Source organism: Anastrepha ludens, chromosome 2, assembly GCF_028408465.1.
Source record: "Anastrepha ludens isolate Willacy chromosome 2, idAnaLude1.1, whole genome shotgun sequence".
NCBI lineage: Eukaryota > Metazoa > Arthropoda > Insecta > Diptera > Tephritidae > Anastrepha > Anastrepha ludens.
This window is the reverse complement of record NC_071498.1, coordinates 62,751,515-62,758,968: the sequence shown is the minus strand read 5'-3', so window position 1 is coordinate 62,758,968 and position 7,454 is coordinate 62,751,515. Positions and strand designations below refer to the sequence as shown.

The window sequence follows — 7,454 nt, the reverse complement described above, 5'->3', positions numbered from 1 at the left end:
GCATGTAAAAGTGAGTCTTAAAAACTTAATGTATTAAGACTATGGCAAAAATATAGTAACTATGTGAGAGGAGAAAACATCAAATCCATTTTATCAATCCTGATTTAACTAGAAATTCTGATATTTTTGATTTATTTTCACAGGAAGTAAAAGGTATTTGGTTTCGAAAGATACTTATTATGATTTGTTCAAAATGTGGTCGTCGAGTAGATGGCAGGCCGTTAAAGATGATGAGTGACAGTGTTTACATTACGTAAATGTCAAAAATATTAACTTTTTTCAAAAATTTCACCACTTCTTAATTGTTGTAATTGCTTACAAATAAACCAATTTTAAAAAATTAAGAACAATATCAAAGAGTACACAGAACCGTTCATGGAATCGAAATATGCAAAGTTAGCTTAAGCTACTCTAAACTGCCAGTCTTCTTTAAAGGTTTTGGAATTCTCGAGATCAAAAGCAAAACAAAAAAAAAAAAATTGGATCACTCTCTTTGTTTTTGCTCTTCTGCCACTTCCTTTTCAATGTGCCTCGGTCAGTGTAAATACTAAATTGAGTGCTATAATGGTAAAGCCATTATATATTGCTAAGCTTTAACAGTTTTCCTTCTAATTTATTATAATTAATTTGTTTTTAAGATCCGTTTTATTCTATAACAAAATCTACATAAATCCAATTTTCAAACTTTGTACAAAATTTTTAAGTACTCATACAATTTCCAAAAAAAAGTTTACCTTCTTGTGCAGAATTTCCAGAAAATGTGTGTGTGCATACCTTTGTAGCCTTTCTAATTCTGTTACGCATATGTGAGCCGTTTTGCTAATTTTTCTCTTACATGGTGTTGCGCAGTTCCTCAATACAACGAATGCACGCCGTTTTTTTATACTCGCTGGAAGGAAAACACCCACTACAGTCAGTAAAAAAAAAGAAATAAACAAATGAAAAATCTACGCGATTTTTGCCATAGACTTTAGTCGAATTTAATGGACGATAAAATTGATTTATCGCATTTTAACTGATCATTTGGGCTTACGAAGGGTCTGTGCACGTTTCATTCCGCACAAGTCAACTGAGAACCAAAAATTGCTCAGAATTCAACATTCAAAAGACCTCATTAAAAACGTGAGAAAAGACGATAACTCTTTTTACAACATAGTAACTGGTGATAAGACGTGGTGTTTCCAACATGAACCTGAAACTAAGCGTGAAAGTTCCGAATGGAAGGCCCCAGACGAGCCACCACCCAAAAACTATCATTTGGAGAAGTCAAAAATCAAGTCGATGCTCATTTGTTTTTACGATTCCAAGGGAATTGACCACAAGGAGTTCGTGCCAACGAGCCAAGCCGTCATTGAAATTTTCTATTTTGACGTTTTGAAGCGGTTGTTGCATCGCATTCGTCGAATTGACGGTGAATACCGCGAAGGAGGAAGCTGGCGCTTATTGCATGAAATAAGATCCACTCTTGCGACTTGTTTTTTGACTAGAAATCGCATTTTAACCATCAATCACTCACCGTATTCACCTGATATGGCTCCCTGTGACTTTTATCTATTGAAGAACATTACGGTCAATGAGCTGAAACACTATTTCGAAAGGTCGCGCAAAACAGCGCATCGAGGCCAGAGGGGACTATTTGGAATAAATAAACTCGTAGTTATCAGAACAAAGCTCCTGTCGTTTTTATTTTAGCTCAGTCTTGTTTAATTTGTATTTCACTTTGTATAAGTTTGCAGCAGAGTATATACATTTTATGTTGTGCTGTTTACTATTCTTTCGTTAACACTTTACTTTAACGGTGAAGTATTGCGCGTCTCTGCTAGTTAAAATACAAATTGATTTACTTTTGTAATATATAAAATGAAAAAAAATTCTGAGTAGTATTGGAGATGCGGGGCATCGATCCCCGTACCTCTCACATGCTAAGCGAGCGCTCTACCATCTGAGCTACATCCCCGTTATATTTGTTTGTTAAAAATGCATTGGAAAAACTACAATAATATAAAATTGAAGTACATAGTCCACCCTTCTACTTAAAATGCAAGTAACGATTGGTTTTTTAGTCAAAAGCTAAAGCACCAATTCGATCGCAGTATCGGTATTCAAAACCAGATGGTACTTTAAAACATTTGGGGCTGCATTTTATTTCATTAAAATTAACATATTTACAAAAAAATTATAAGTACGTTATGCAAAGAAGAAGAAGAAAACTTTAAATCCTTATTGGAAACGATTAAAGACGTCAATTCATCATCGAAGATTTAAGTAGAACTGATGAAGAATATAATCTTTGTTTCTCATTGACGCTTTGCTTTAAGGGGTTATATACCTTGTGTTTTTCAAAAAAATCAAAATAAATTTTATTTCTTTATCGTAAAGTACAATCCCTTGAGAACATTTTCCAAAAATTTCATAGAGATCTGAGCAATAGATCGAAAGTTACAGCGTTTTAAATTGTGCGTCGTCACGTCCTGAGCGTACGGCCTCACGCGGCGCTTGAAACTTTAAACGCGATTATCTCAAAAACGTGTTTTTCCAAAAATGCTTTTGCGGTGGACGCGATTGCAAAAAAAGTATTCAACCGATTTTTATAATTTTTTTTTTAAATTGTTCGTAATTGATGTCGCCTCTTAGTGAACGATCAACTTTTTATGTATAAATTTTTATTTTGCAGATATGAATTTTTTAATGCCAATTTTAGGACTGTAGAAGTGGAGTTTTTTAAAAACATGTTCCTATTTTCACAAAAACCAAAATATTTAATATATTGATCGTTCACTAAGAAGATATAACCCTATACTAATGAAATCTTTTCGATTTTTTGATTTCAGTTGACTTGGTGGACTTGAATCGCGTCCACCGCAAGCCTCTTCCAAATAAAGGGTCTTGGGGGAAAACGCCATAACTCCGCCATTTTTAAATATTTTTACACAAACAAAGCCTTTTTTTTCTTTAAACATTGTAGTATCCAATAATAAAAACTTTTATACAATAAAATTATTGCTACATATCTTTAAAAAAAACCCAACTTTCGCTAATTTCACCGGACCACAAGGTATATAACCCCTTAAGCAAAAATTGGATGAATTTTGTGTGTGTTTTAATTTATTAGCATTAGGGTGTTATGCTAAGATAGTAAGAACTGATATCTTAAGGCTAAGTATTAGTAGGATTACTAGAGACCAAGAAACTTTGCAACGAAAGCATTTCTTCTCGAGACAAAATATTGATATAATACTCTAAAATCCGGCCATAGATGCTGAAGGTATGATCAAAAATGTTGAAAGATGCACGCTTACGTTCAACCAAAAAAACGGTTTGGTTAGGACATTTCTTTATAAAAATACATACTTTACACTCCAAGGCTTACGGTGAACTATTCGCTCTTTCTTGTGAGGTCACTTAATCTTTAAATGTAAATAAAAATGACAGAACTCCTCAACTAATATTTCCCCATATTTTGAGCAAAGGTATTTAACTTTTAGGCAGTTAAAAAAAAATACACAAAATACAAGCAAAACTACCAAGTACTCTAAACGACGTATTTGTACGTCACAGCGGCTTAATTAAAATGCAGCGTTGTGATCTAAAATACCATCTGATTTTGAAAACCGTTACAGCGAACGAGTTGTTGTTTTAGTTGTCAATCGTTACTTGCATTTTAAGTAGAAGGGTGGACTATATACTTTAATTTTATATCGTCGAAGTTTTTGGAATGCAGTTTTAACAAACCAATATAACGGGGATGTAGCTCAGATGGTAGAGCGCTCGCTTAGCATGTGAGAGGTACGGGGATCGATGCCCCGCATCTCCAATACCCAATAATTTTTTATATTTAAAGAAAAGTATAAGTCAGTTTATATTGAATATTGTTCAGTACGAGGGTTGCTACTGCAGCTTTGAGAGGGACAAGTAAAAAGTAATATTTACAATCGAAACTAGTTTTATTGATTTTCAAAATATTTCCCAAAAAGACCAATACGTCCTTGCATGCGCTTGCAGCTTTTTTGAGCGGTTTGAAAATTATGCAGTATTCAGCAATATTAAAAGTACGCAAGAATGTGCCTTAAATATATAAATAACATACGAATTTGGTCGCCTGACATGAAATATCAAATGGAAAAAGTTAAGTTAAAATGGCTGCCCAAAGACTGAACAGACTTAGATGAAGAAATCAAATTCATCGTTTGTAAGGGGTTTTCAGTAAAAGCGCTTCAACTTTTGAACTTTTTTGAATAAAACACAAAGGGTTTGACTTTTTTAATAATTTTTTTTTATTATCGAGTTTGAACATATACATTTAAGTATGAAATTCGATTTCTTTTACATGACCACCACGTGCACGTTTTACGAAGTCCAATCGTTGAACCCAATTTTCGACCACTCTTTTGCATAAATCGGCCGAAATTCCAGCAATTTCGCGTTCAATATTGGCTCTGAGCTCACAAATCGTCGCCGGCTTGTTGCTGTAGACCAATGACTTCACAAAACCCCAAAACGGGGCGGCTTGTTAATTGGACCGTAAAATGGCCGTAATGCTCTTAAAGTAGCAGCAACAGAACGATTATTTTCATAAAAAATTTACACGATTTGCAATCAAGTGTTCAAGTGTGTAGTATTCCATGATGAAATGTATACTAATGAAGTTTACAAATGACAAGCGAAAAATAAAAAATACTGCGTCGTTCGCCCTCCCTATCGGAAAAAAGTTGAAGCGCACCTATTGAACAACCCTATACTATTGTAAAGGAAGAAAGTTGGAGGAAACCGATAGAACGGAAGGAGAGAGAGAGGAGGGAATGAGGGTGTGGGTAGAATGAGGGGATTCGGTATTTTTGGCTTGCGAATGCTGACTGAGTTACTGTTGTGCACTGCTTTATGCTGCTGATGAAGTTCATCAGATTTTTATGTTAATATCAAAGCCTGCTATATCAGCTGGCGTAGCAAAGAAATGAGAACCAAGATATCTAAATTTTACCCCCGCGAGAGCAGGGCAGCTAGTAGAAGATGCTTATATGATTCCACTCCCATACAGCTGACGCAAAAATGACTCTAAGTAATTCTAAGTCCCACAGCAAGCATACTTCGCGGTTTGTCTCTTTTGAGAACACCCAAGGAATTCGAGACCTGCGATTTTGTCAACCTCAGAAGATCGCCTCCTATCCACACATGACCAGAAGAATTTCGCTACTTTACAATTTCGTGTACTTGACTAGCGCTCGTTGAGTTGATGCAAAACCCGTCTTACCGCAGGTGGTGAAGGGGATTTCAGTTATCTGTTTTCGCGAGGAAACTACGTCGCAGGTCCCTTGTCTGGCCAGCTCATCCGCCTCGCAGTTTCATGCAATGTCAGTATGATCAGATACCCCGATAAGCCTTATGTCAAAGAATTCGAAAGTTAAGCCACACCTGACCAATTCAAGGGCACCGTCATTGTGCTTGGCTATCGAAGTATCATAAATGTTTACTTTCTTGACAGCTGTTACGCAAGTGAGTAGCCAATTAGCTGCTTATTTGATTGCGGTTACCTTTACTTGGAACAGACTCCAGTGTTTCGCTAACCTTAACTTGAGTCTGACGGGGAGCTCCTCGGAGAATACTCCTCCACCAACCTTTCCTTCGAGGCATCCAAGAAAAGGTTCACCAGGCCATGTGTCCAAGTCTTGCACACCGCCCACTCCTCCCTTGATGGAATGTCACTTGATCTCGGCTTGTCGGTTCTATTCATCGCATATATGGTTTTGAAAGTGACAGTCAGTCTTTTAACCAACTGATTTAGACATCTGCCGATCGATTGAAATGCCAGAATAGCAATTTACATGCTACTCCCCGTTTAACCATTTGTTTTTTAGTGAAAATTTTTTAGTTGGTCTGGTTCACACTTATATAAGTAAGGTTATCAGTACAAGTAGTACACCAAGAACAATGAGCCAAAGTACCTGAACCTAGTGGGATGAAACGTTGGTCAGTAATAGAGTAGGTGTCTGACAGACTCTGTCTTCTCCTCATTCTTGCAGCTTCTACAATAGTCGAAATGAGGTAATTAATTTTTGAGCATGTCGACATGGGAGACAGTGGCCTGTAATGATGACGCAAACTAACATAGAGACGTTTTTCCTTAGTCGATTAAGAAGCGTCTTTGAGCATCTAACGTTACATTTGGCAACATTCTTTTTGGCCAAGACTATCAACCCATTTCGAGTTGGCTGAAGTGACAATACTGCTTGTGCCACGCAGTTTGTAGGTTAAACAGCTTATATCTTCAGTCTCCATACTAAGAGGTAGGCGAGTAACAGTGCTCTTTCTTGCTAAGTTGTCTGCCTTATAATTCCCACGTAAGTCACTACGCCTGGAACCCATAGCAAATGGATGCGGAAGTATTCCTCCCTCTCGTTAAAAGATGCCCGGTATTTATGAGCAACGATGGAGTTAGTGACAACCCAACCAAGAGATTTAATCGCCAATAGGTTATCGGAATAAATAAAGAATTCTCTAAAAAGATAGATAATCACATTTTTGCCTAATCAGACAGACATTGTATTTAGGAAGTCGAGCCGAAACGCTCACTTTTCCCTCCTAACAGTTAAGCCAACTTCATCGTCAAGCTTTGATCCCACGTCTGGCTGTGATTGTGGGCTTATTTTTCCTTGCAATATGCGAAGTAGCACTGCTTTATTTGTGCATTCAAATGTTGATTTACTTAAAGACAGGTTTTTGCAATTAAGGATTTTGTATAGGATGGATCACTTATATTTTATCATAGTTGCCTTCCTTTAGTGATGCCATTCAATAATAATTTCTAACCGGCATCGTGCGAAGAAAAACAATATCCATAGTCACATTGCAACCTATTAAGTTGTCAATTCGATCCAAAACAAAATGTTCTGCGTTTTTTCACGCGAGATAAAATCTACTTCCCCAAATATGGCTGAATTTTTCAGTAGTAACAAATTGCAAAGGAAACACATAACCGGAACTTGATTCCATATTTTTCTGGTTGAGTCGCCTTGAGACTTAGCGTAAAATATCAAATAGTTTATTGGCTCAAGTTTAATACTCAGAAACTTTACATACATCTTTTCTGCATTCACACACATACAAACTCACATGTTACAAAATTTAATCACCCACTCTTTAATATACTCTGAGAATTTCGCGCGAAATTCCTGCTTGTAGTTATACGCAAGCGAAAAAAATTATCGTTTTTGTAAACGCCATCAACATGCGGCTTTTCGCAGAATACAACCAATGGGTATTTATTTTATTTTCGCCTTTTATGCTTTTTACTTTCCTGCACAATTGATGGATATCAAGTAAAATTTTAGCTGACAACAAAGGTGTCATTTTGGCATTTGTCATGCGCCATCAGATTAAAAGTTGAAGGAAAAGTAGAAAAAGACAGCCGCAAAGGTGGATGAGTTGTCCGGCGACTATGCGAAGAAAGTGTTAAGTAC

The 7,454-nt window shown here is 36.5% G+C and overlaps 2 non-coding genes across 2 annotated transcripts; one reads left to right on the top strand and one right to left on the bottom strand.

Moving 5' to 3' along the window:
* Positions 1-1,884: 1,884 nt before the first annotated feature.
* Trnaa-agc (transfer RNA alanine (anticodon AGC)) lies at positions 1,885-1,957 on the bottom strand. Its single transcript has one exon. It is a non-coding gene; the product is annotated as a tRNA-Ala (tRNA).
* Positions 1,958-3,741: 1,784 nt separating this feature from the next.
* Trnaa-agc (transfer RNA alanine (anticodon AGC)) lies at positions 3,742-3,814 on the top strand. The gene has a single exon. It is a non-coding gene; the product is annotated as a tRNA-Ala (tRNA).
* Positions 3,815-7,454: the final 3,640 nt, after the last annotated feature.